Genomic DNA, 11148 nt, shown 5'->3' on the forward strand with positions numbered 1-11148 from the left:
ATGCCATATTCTGCAATGCTTTAAGTACTTCTGGGGATTGACTTAATTCTTCAATCCATTGTTTAAGGTCTTTAGGAGGGGTAGGTTTAGTGTTTAAGGTTTTACTGAGGTCTTCAGAATGCTCAGAAAGAGCTTTAGTTGGGGAGTTGGAATCTTGTTTAATCTCTTTCCCTTTATCTTTCTTTCTTCCCATTGTTCTGTAAGAATTCGCGAGTTAGAAAGTCTGGGATATTATTTGCATTTCCTTTAATATATTCAATATCAAAGTCAAAAATACTTAATAAAGCTTGCCATCTAGCAAAAAATTGTTTAGATGCAAGGTTTTTAACATCTTTTTGCAAAACATCTTTTGCAGATTTACAATCAATCCGAAGTAAAAATTTTTGATTTAATAGATCGGATTGAAATTTATTTATACAAATAACAATACTCAAAATTTCTTTTTTAATAGTAGAATAATTTATTTGGGTTGGGGTCCAATGACCTGATGTATACTGAATGATGCGTTCTTTATTATTAACTTTTTGCTTTAAGATACCACCATAACCTATGTCAGAAGCATCAATTTCAACAATTTTAAAAGCATTAGGATCAGGAATATATAAATAAGGAATTTCTTTTACTAAGGATTTTACTTTCTTTACTAATTGAGTATGCTGGGTTGTCCAGGGACCAGCATTTTTACCAAGTCTATCATGCAAAGGTTTTAACATACAATTCAGATTTGGATAAAAATCAATTACATAATTTAAGCAACCAAGAAATCTTTGTAATTGGAGTTTATTAGCAATTTCACCAGGAAAGTTTTCTCCAAAAACAAGCGATCTTTCTATAGGTTGAACTATACTGAAACAACCCGAATTTTTATTTTCAAAGATTTTCCAATTAAATTTAATGTACCGATAGCCTGGAAATTAATATTAATATTTTAGTGCAACTATCATGAGAAACCGAACCAAAAACTGATTGAAAAAGTCAAAAAACCGTTGAAAATCGATGATTTGGGCTGAATTGAATCGAATCGAATCGGTTCGACCCAAACCATCTAGAAAATTCTCTTTTTCTTTTATCTCCAATGCTAAACTCACTCCCCCCTCACCAGCGCATCTCCACTCCATCGCCACTGCCATCACAACGCCACTGCCACTCCTCCCTCTTCTTCTTTGTCTTCTTCCTTCCTTTCTTCCTTTTTTCTTTCTTTTTCTTTCCTTGTGCCTGCGTTCTTGGCGAGACAGAGGCAACGCAGCAGAGCCGCGCGCCACTGCCACTCCGCCACCGCCCCTACTGCAGCTCGGCAACGCAACAGCTCCGCCAGCAGCTCCTCGTCTCCTCGGCCAGATCGCGTTGCTGCTTATCTGTCGCGCTTACAGCAGCAGCACAGCCTTGTCAAGCCGTCGCTGCCACTGCAGATCGAGCCTCTGCCGGCGTCACAGCAGCTCTGCCGCTGCTCCAGTGCACCTCCGGCCACCAACCTCCACCTGCTCTTCATTCCGGCACGTGTAACCTCCATTTCCGGTCAAATAATTCCAGCAGCTATATTTTTTTTAGGTATAATTAAATAGATAATTAGTTTTAGTAATTTTAGATAATTAATTTAAAAATATTTTAGTTAATTAATTTAATTCTATTAATTATAGTTAATTAAAATTTAGTTAGTTTAATTTTAATAATTTTAGTTAATCTAGTTAATGTTAGTAATATTAGTTAATTAAATTAATTTTATTATTTGTAGTTGATTAATTTAGTAATGTTAGTTAATGAAATTAATTTTTATTATTTGTAATTAATGAGTTAGTTAAGTTTAGTTAAGTTAATGTTAGTAATGTTAGTTAATTAAATTAAACTTATTACTTTGTAGTGGATTAATGTAATTAATTTAATTTGGTAAATGTGGATAGTTAATAGCTTTGTAATTTTAGTGTTGATTTAATTAAGATAGTTTAAACATAATGTTATTGTGTGGTGATGTTGGGATTGATGGAGGATGGAAAATTTGATTGATTGATTGCCCGATGGATGGGCTGTGTGGTTTGGAAATATTAGATATATTGTGATATTTTAACAGGCGGATAGTCCAATTTTTAGGGGAAATGCTGCCGAAATTTCGATAGAAAATAAAATAAATTTTAATAGAAAATAAAATAAGAGATAAAATATAATTCAAACGAAAACAAATAAAATAGAGTTAGATAGAAAGATAAAATTTTAGTACAGAAAAGAAATTAGATATCGAGATTAAATTACGTAGAAAAATTTAGAATATAAAATAAAATTCTTAGAAGGGTAAGGAGATATTTTGTCTGATAGAATTATTTCTTTTTGTGTCATTCTTACTTTGCTTAGATCGCCCGGGTCCATCTAGTGCTCCTCCAGGACAGAATCAAAGCTAGAACTTCGCTCTCCATCACTGTGAGTAATAATAAATAATGCATATCAACACTGCATTTGCATATCATTTATTTATAAACATTATATTTTTTTATTTACATATTTACAATATATTATAAGTATTTTATCATATATGTTATGTTACGATCACTATAATTATACTTATATATAATTGTGCATTTGGATGAAATTGGTGTATTATGATGAATGAAATGTCTGATTATTTGTGCTGTGACTATATTGTGATTTGTTTGTGTGGAATTGGGATGAAGTGGGTCACCATGGGTTTGTGTGACCGTTACCGTTATATGGATCCTGATTCTGATTACTGTTAGCCGGGTAAATGGGAGATCGGCGCCCCCATGTGCACCTACCGTTACCGTTACCGTTAACCACAGGTTGGCTTCTTTATTGGGTGCACCGGATAATCTAGATTTGATCGCAGCCCGCAGGGGGGCTACCTGTTGTGAGCGCCTGATGATCTAGATTTGATGGAGACGACCGGGTTGCCTCCTGTTGGTATGGAAAAGAAAAGAGAGAATGCAAAAACAATGAGAGGGCTGGTCAAGTGAGGATTAGACCGGTCGGCCAGTATGGGGGATCGGCTCCCTGGTGCACATGTGAGAGGATGAGCCATGTGGGAGGACGGCTCATCGGGGGTTCGGTGACTCCACTGACTAATTTCCACGTGATGTGATTATTTGAAGGTGATATTGTTTGTGGGTGCTGATGTGATGCCATATGATTGATTGTTGGGTGTTCATTCAGTATACTAGGGTGCATTTTGCTTGATTGTATGTGGTGTGTATTATTTATTATTATTCACTGAGTTGCAAAACTCACCCCCCCAATAAACCTCTCAGGTATCTAGAAGCAGCGGATTCAACTGAAGCTCTGCAATCTTCTCCGCAGAGTTATAAATGTAAACTTTATATTTCTGTTATTTAATTTTGGATGTATAAATTATTCTATTATCAGATTATTTTTGAACTCCGCAGTTATAGGATTTTGTATTTAAATTGGGCCTTATTGTTAGCACTACGCTATAACTTAATTATTGTGTAATTAACTGTAGGTAAACCAGTAAGCCCTTATTGCGATTACGAGTTATTATGAATAGGCCCTGGTTAAATTTTATGTATTATTTGATATTGGGTCAGATGTTTGAAAATTTTATAGAACTTATATCTTAAGTCATATGGGCTTACTGTTTTGTTGAAATTAGGAGAATCATGTAGACAGATTGAATAATTTAGGCTTACTACGGGCCTCGGGGGCCTTAAGCTTACCTGGGCCCTAGTGCCGGTCCGGCCCACGGAAACGGGTCATGACAAAGGTGGTATCAGAGCAAAAGTTCATAAGTCTAGATGTAACTGCGGAGTAAATTCCTGTCATGTCTTGACATAGTCTTCCTTGCTTACCCCTTCAGCGTTGTTTGCAACCAGATTAAAGTCAAGTTGTTTAATGATTTAAAATTTGTATCCTTGTTCTTTAGAGAGGTGATTTGGTTACTGATGCTAAGGGGATGGTTTAAACAAAAATCCTTATATGGAATAAATAATATTCATATATAATTTAAGTATGTAAGAAGATAAGTTCTATATGATTAATAAGTTGAAGTTAAATGATAAAAGTATACTATTTTTATTTAATACGTGTTGAATATGAAATATATGTTTAAGAATGCATGAATGTTTGTATATGTGTACCTGCGGAATTGAGAATGAGTTGCTAATTATTTAATAAGAGAACTAAATGATTCGAATTTGAGGACATTAGAATCTATTTAATTAGAGTATTGAATTAGTGTATGTATTTGATGAAATTTACATGATGTTGGTTAGTAGAATTTCTTATAATTATTAAGATAAATATTTTTCTTGATGGAATGGATATACATGATTTTTATAAGATTTGAATATTGAAGGATTTGGTGTGAATTGCTATAATAATTGGTGATGAGTATTTCTCATAATGAATAATATTGGTGGAATTACTATATGAAGTGAGTTTATTTATGAGTAATGACTGCTTGGTAGAGTAAAGTGTATTGTTGTATTCAGCAACTATTTCTTTTGGTGTGTGAATATAGGAAATAATATAAATTATTGTGGTTATAAGAAAAGTAAATTGTGATTCTTAGTAAGAGATAAAGTACTCTAATCTTTATGTACTTAGTGATGGATATTGTGTGGATTGTGGCATCTTATGGTTTAATATGGTATAAATAAGAATTAAATCTAGTGGTATTTCGTCTTTTGATGTTATATGAATGAATTAGATGAATAAGGATGGATCTAGTCCTGTTATTGTATAGATATTAAGAAAAGAATCAATTACAGAAACGTGAAGAGTATAAATTAGTATGATTTAAATGAGGATAGCCAGTATTTAGAGGTTTAATAAATTAGGGATTATGGGTAACAAGATTCAATGAAAATGGGAATAATGATACATCAGTGGATTTAAGATAAAGACTTCTATATTTTGGGATTTCATGAGTGTAGAAAAATTGTGGTTTACAAGTCATGAAAGAGTGATGGATCCACGTGTGATATAACTAAAATCCTAGTACATGTAGGATGTTTAATAAGCCAGACTAAGCTTATGGACGAAGTATAATAAAAATCAAAGTAAAAGATAGCAAAGGAAATTAGTGGTTTTGGGATTGAAATGCTATTATATTAGGTGATAATTATATTAGAAAAATTATAGCTTGAATAGTAATTTTATGCTGTAAATAAATTTAAGATTTATGAAAATTTAGAAAGTTAAGATGCTTTAGAATAAGTAGATAAGAATATGTAGTTAGACAAAAAGAAGTGAAATATTATTAAAGGTAGAATGATGGAACATGTATACTATTGAAGGTAGGAAGGAAAATGGCTTTGAGGTTTAAAATAATTGTCACTGTTGGTGAGAATTCTAATAGAATATTAAATAAATAATGGATAATGTTATAACCAAACTTATGAGTTGAGTTAATCGGTCTTTGCGAGGTGAGTTTCGAGAATTTAATGGATCATAAATAGTAAATTTAGAATCTAAAAAGAGATCAAATTTAGGAAGCTATTGAATGTCTTGTGATAAACAAATAGATAACTGAGTCGAGGATTGTAATCCCGATGACGAAAGAACTTAGTACTTATATTCAGAAACAAAGATAGATTTTCTGCTTGAGAGAAAGAGATAAGAAAATTTTGACTTCTGTAATTTGATAAGTGTATTATGTTTTATGAGTTATATTAATTGAACCCATATATTGAGCTTATAAATGTATCATGTACAAGCGATATGTGTTATTAATAGTAATAACTGGGAATAAGAGTTGATAAAAGGTCATGGGATATAGCTTGAGATGACAATGAATGTGAATAAATGTAACTTGTTGGTGGAAAGTACATACATAAGGACTTTCTATTACTTAGTGCATATTTTGAAAGTTATTTATTTTATTGAATGGAGAAGAAACGTTAATACTTATGACCCTCGTAGAACATAAAGGTATTTGGAATATTGGCATTTGGTAACAAACTAGCTGGGTTTTAATTTACTATTCGTTTGGAATAGTGAAACTTGGTATAAGAAATAAATAGGTGAATTTGGGATAGTTTTAACAATTTTAGTGAAGAGACTACATGCTAATATTTGAAGACTGATAATATAAGTTATAAGATTATTGGATGTGATAACTAGATAAGATTATATCTTAATTATCTTGGAGTGCCACTTCATGTGTGTCAATTAGATTATTAATCAATGAAAATTGCTCATGGAATGATTGAGATACCAATTAGGATGAGAATTAATAAGACATGAAGTGGAGTCAGTGTAAACCTGTTTTGAATTCCTTAGTAATCGATGCAATTGCGGATAAATGAATAAAATTGTTATAAATGGCAGTTTGCGATATAACTTGCGGTTTAAAGGAATACTTAATTAGCTAGGTCAATTCGAGGACTGGTACATTGTAACTCTGATGTTAAAGGATTCAATGAGGTATTAACCTTGTTTAGAGTACAGGATATATAGAGAACATAATTAAGGTTGAGGATATTCCTATATCGTATTAGGAATAAATTTTACAAAATTTGGAGGTGATAGACTTGGAGAAAAGGAATAACTCAATGATATTATTATCTGAATATTCATAGGCACTAATGGAATTAAGAATAAACATAAAACAAAGGACATAGTTTAATCAGGAGTTGGATTATAGGTTTAACATCCTTAATCTCTTACTTAAACTAGAGCAAAAGGCATTACTTGTTTAGGATTCTTGATTTCTAAATACGTAAACTTAGGTCTAAAAGATTGATTAAGGATAGAAGAAATAGATAAGTTGAATATAAACTACGGTTTGGAGAATTTTACATCTTGATTGTAGGCTGGATTTCTTTATGGAAGTGAGTATAATAGAATGGCGTTCACAAATTCTAGAAAATAAATTAAGAATTATCCGGCACGACGACAGCTAACTTAGCTAGTTGCATAAGTTTTTGTCATAATTAGTTAAGAAACAGTATGGTATGACAAATTGAAAAAAAAAAAAAAAAAAGAATTGAGAAGTTGAAACTAAAATAGGGACTTGACTGTGAATTTAAAATTCTCTATATAGTTGAGGTACTATTTGTTTTTATGGGATTCTTATTAGTAGGATTTGAAAGGAGATTATATATCTTTCGTTGGAAAATGGTTAAGTTGATAAATATGTGATGAGATTGGGATAGAAGTCAGGATCTCCTATCAGTTGATAGCAATTAGCTAGAGAAATGTCATGATTCTGCTTGAAATAAGCTTGTAGTAGTGCCATGAATTTGTTCTCTTTAATTGGAAAGGATCGAATGGTACTTAATGGTAGAACTTGATAATAATAATAAGGATTCTAAATTGGGATAGTAGTAAATTTGATTGAATATGTGGATTCTTGTATCAGGAAGATTAAATACTTGATTTGTGTATGAGCTCCTTATGGAATGATGATCATTGCCTATAATAGCTAGTGAGAGATAAATGAGGCGATACATCGATGTAGGACACATGATATATAGCTAGTGAGATTAATAACCCTTACTTGAGCAGAGGTTATGAAGAACTTAAATTCTTACGCGTAAAGGTGAATACTAGTATCGAATCTTTTGGTTATAAATAGTTTACTTGATTTGACGACTTGTAGATATAATACAACTCAAGTTTAAATTAACTATGGTGATAAGGTAGATATCTAGACTTTGGGGATAGATTCATCTCATAATCATCCTACCCTCCCTATAAATTAGATTTTCTTCCCCTTAGTTTGTCTTCATAAATTTAATAAAAATTAGTTCCACCGGTCTGACTAACGAACTCAAAAATATTTATCTCATCTTCTTGGTTCATCCTTCTAGCTGCTCAGAAGAACAAGTATTCTACTGAATGTGAATGTCACAACTTTTAGCAGTTGTAGCATTATGTGAGAATTACAGCCACCATTGTCGTAAACAACTGTTGCATCCTTGTTTCTTATCACTTAGAAAATTTGAGGACGAATTTTTTTAAGGGGGGAAGACTGAAACAACCCGAATTTTTATTTTCAAAGATTTTCCAATTAAATTTAATGTACCGACAGCCTGGAAATTAATATTAATATTTTAGTGCAACTATCATGAGAAACCGAACCAAAAACTGATTGAAAAAGTCGAAAAACCGTTGAAAATCGATGATTTGGGCTGAATTGAACCGAATCGAATCGGTTCGACCCAAACCATCTAGAAAATTCTCTTTTTCTTTTATCTCCAATGCTAAACTCACTCCCCCCTCACCAGCGCATCTCCACTCCATCGCCACTGCCATCACAGCGCCACTGCCACTCCTCCCTCTTCTTCTTCATCTTCTTCCTTCCTTTCTTCCTTTTTTTCTTTCTTTTTCTTTCCTTGTGCCTGCGTTCTTGGCGAGACAGAGGCAACGCAGCAGAGCCGCGCGCCACTGCCACTCCGCCACCGCCCCTACTGCAGCTCGGCAACGCAACAGCTCCGCCAGCAGCTCCTCGTCTCCTCGGCCAGATCGCGTTGCTGCTTCTCTGTCGCGCTTACAGCAGCAGCACAGCCTTGTCAAGCCGTCGCTGCCACTGCAGATCGGGCCTCCGCCGGCGTCACAGCAGCTCTGCCGCTGCTCCAGTGCACCTCCGGCCACCAACCTCCACCTGCTCTTCATTCCGGCACGTGTAACCTCCATTTCCGGTCAAATAATTCCAGCAGCTATATTTTTTTTAGGTATAATTAAATAGATAATTAGTTTTAGTAATTTTAGATAATTAATTTAAAAATATTTTAGTTAACTAATTTAATTCTATTAATTATAGTTAATTAAAATTTAGTTAGTTTAATTTTAATAATTTTAGTTAATCTAGTTAATGTTAGTAATATTAGTTAATTAAATTAATTTTATTATTTGTAGTAGATTAATTTAGTAATGTTAGTTAATGAAATTAATTTTTATTATTTGTAATTAATGAGTTAGTTAAGTTTAGTTAAGTTAATGTTAGTAATGTTGGTTAATTAAATTAAACTTATTACTTTGTAGTGGATTAATGTAATTAATTTAATTTGGTAAATGTGGATAGTTAATAGCTTTGTAATTTTAGTGTTGATTTAATTAAGATAGTTTAAACATAATGTTATTGTGTGGTGATGTTGGGATTGATGGAGGATGGAAAATTTGATTGATTGATTGCCCGATGGATGGGCTGTGTGGTTTGGAAATATTAGATATATTGTGATATTTTAACAGGCGGATAGCCCAATTTTTAGGGGAAATGCTGCCGAAATTTCGGTAGAAAATAAAATAAATTTTAATAGAAAATAAAATAAGAGATAAAATATAATTCAAACGAAAACAAATAAAATAGAGTTAGATTGAAAGATAAAATTTTAGTACAGAAAAGAAATTAGATATCGAGATTAAATTACGTAGAAAAATTTAGAATATAAAATAAAATTCTTAGAAGGGTAAGGAGATATTTTGTCTGATAGAATTATTTCTTTTTGTGTCATTCTTACTTTGCTTAGATCGCCCGGGTCCATCTAGTGCTCCTCCAGGACAGAATCAAAGCTAGAACTTCGCTCTTCATCACTGTGAGTAATAATAAATAATGCATATCAACACTGCATTTGCATATCATTTATTTATAAACATTATATTTTTTTATTTACATATTTACAATATATTATAAGTATTTTATCATATATGTTATGTTACGATCACTATAATTATACTTATATATAATTGTGCATTTGGATGAAATTGGTGTATTATGATGAATGAAATGTCTGATTATTTGTGCTGTGACTATACTGTGATTTGTTTGTGTGGAATTGGGATGAAGTGGGTCACCATGGGTTTGTGAGACCGTTACCGTTATATGGATCCTGATTCTGATTACTGTTAGCCGGGTAAATGGGAGATCGGCGCCCCCATGTGCACCTACCGTTACCGTTACCGTTAACCACAGGTTGGCTTCTTTATTGGGCGCACCGGATAATCTAGATTTGATCGCAGCCCGCAGGGTGGCCACCTGTTGTGAGCGCCTGATGATCTAGATTTGATGGAGACGACCGGGTTGCCTCCTGTTGGTATGGAAAAGAAAAGAGAGAATGCAAAAACAATGAGAGGGCTGGTCAAGTGAGGATTAGACCGGTCGGCCAGTATGGGGGATCAGCTCCCTGGTGCACATGTGAGAGGATGAGCCATGTGGGAGGACGGCTCATCGGGGGTTCGATGACTCCACTGACTAATTTCCACGTGATGTGATTATTTGAAGGTGATATTGTTTGTGGGTGCTGATGTGATGCCATATGATTGATTGTTGGGTGTTCATTCAGTATACTAGGGTGCATTTTGCTTGATTGTATGTGGTGTGTATTATTTATTATTATTCACTGAGTTGCAAAACTCACCCCCCCCAATAAACCTCTCAGGTATCTGGAAGCAGCGGATTCAACTGAAGCTCTGCAATCTTCTCCGCAGAGTTATAAATGTAAACTTTATATTTCTGTTATTTAATTTTGGATGTATAAATTATTCTATTATCAGATTATTTTTGAACTCCGCAGTTATAGGATTGTGTATTTAAATTGGGCCTTATTGTTAGCACTACGCTATAACTTAATTATTGTGTAATTAACTGTAGGTAAACAGTAAGCCCTTATTGGGATTACGAGTTATTATGAATAGGCCCTGGTTAAATTTTATGTATTATTTGATATTGGGTCAGATGTTTGAAAATTTTATAGAACTTATATCTTAAGTCATATGGGCTTACTGTTTTGTTGAAATTAGGAGAATCATGTAGACAGATTGAATAATTTAGGCTTACTACGGGCCTCGGGGGCCTTAAGCTTACCTGGGCCCTAGTGCCGGTCCGGCCCACGGAAACGGGTCGTGACATATACCTTGTTCAATATAATGACCTAAAAATCTTATTTTAGTTTTAAATAAATCCATTTTAGTTTTACTAAGTGCTAAACCATTTTTCTCAATAACCATGCAAAAGGTTTTTAAGTGTTTAAAATGGTTTTCAAGAGTTTGACTGAAAATTAATACATCATCAATATAAACTATACAAAATTGGGAATATGGATTAAAAATGTCATTCATTATTCTTTGGAATTCTGAAGGAGCATTTTTTAATCCAAATGGCATTACATTCCATTCGTATTGACCAAATGGGACTGTGAATGCTGTTTTATATCTGTCTTTAGGGGCAATTTGAATTTGCCAATA

General features: G+C 33.2%; 1 long non-coding RNA gene across 1 annotated transcript; it reads left to right on the forward strand.

Annotated features, from left to right (window-relative positions):
* The first annotated feature begins 1184 nt into the window (after nt 1-1184).
* LOC149496215 (uncharacterized) lies at nt 1185-10515 on the forward strand. Its single transcript, XR_016320818.1, has 3 exons — nt 1185-1548; nt 2344-3310; nt 9435-10515. It is a non-coding gene; the product is annotated as an uncharacterized LOC149496215 (long non-coding RNA).
* The last annotated feature ends 633 nt before the right edge of the window (nt 10516-11148 follow it).

This window comes from Jatropha curcas, chromosome 5, assembly GCF_041381405.1.
Source record: "Jatropha curcas cultivar XTBG-Jc1 chromosome 5, XTBG_Jcur_1.0, whole genome shotgun sequence".
NCBI lineage: Eukaryota > Viridiplantae > Streptophyta > Magnoliopsida > Malpighiales > Euphorbiaceae > Jatropha > Jatropha curcas.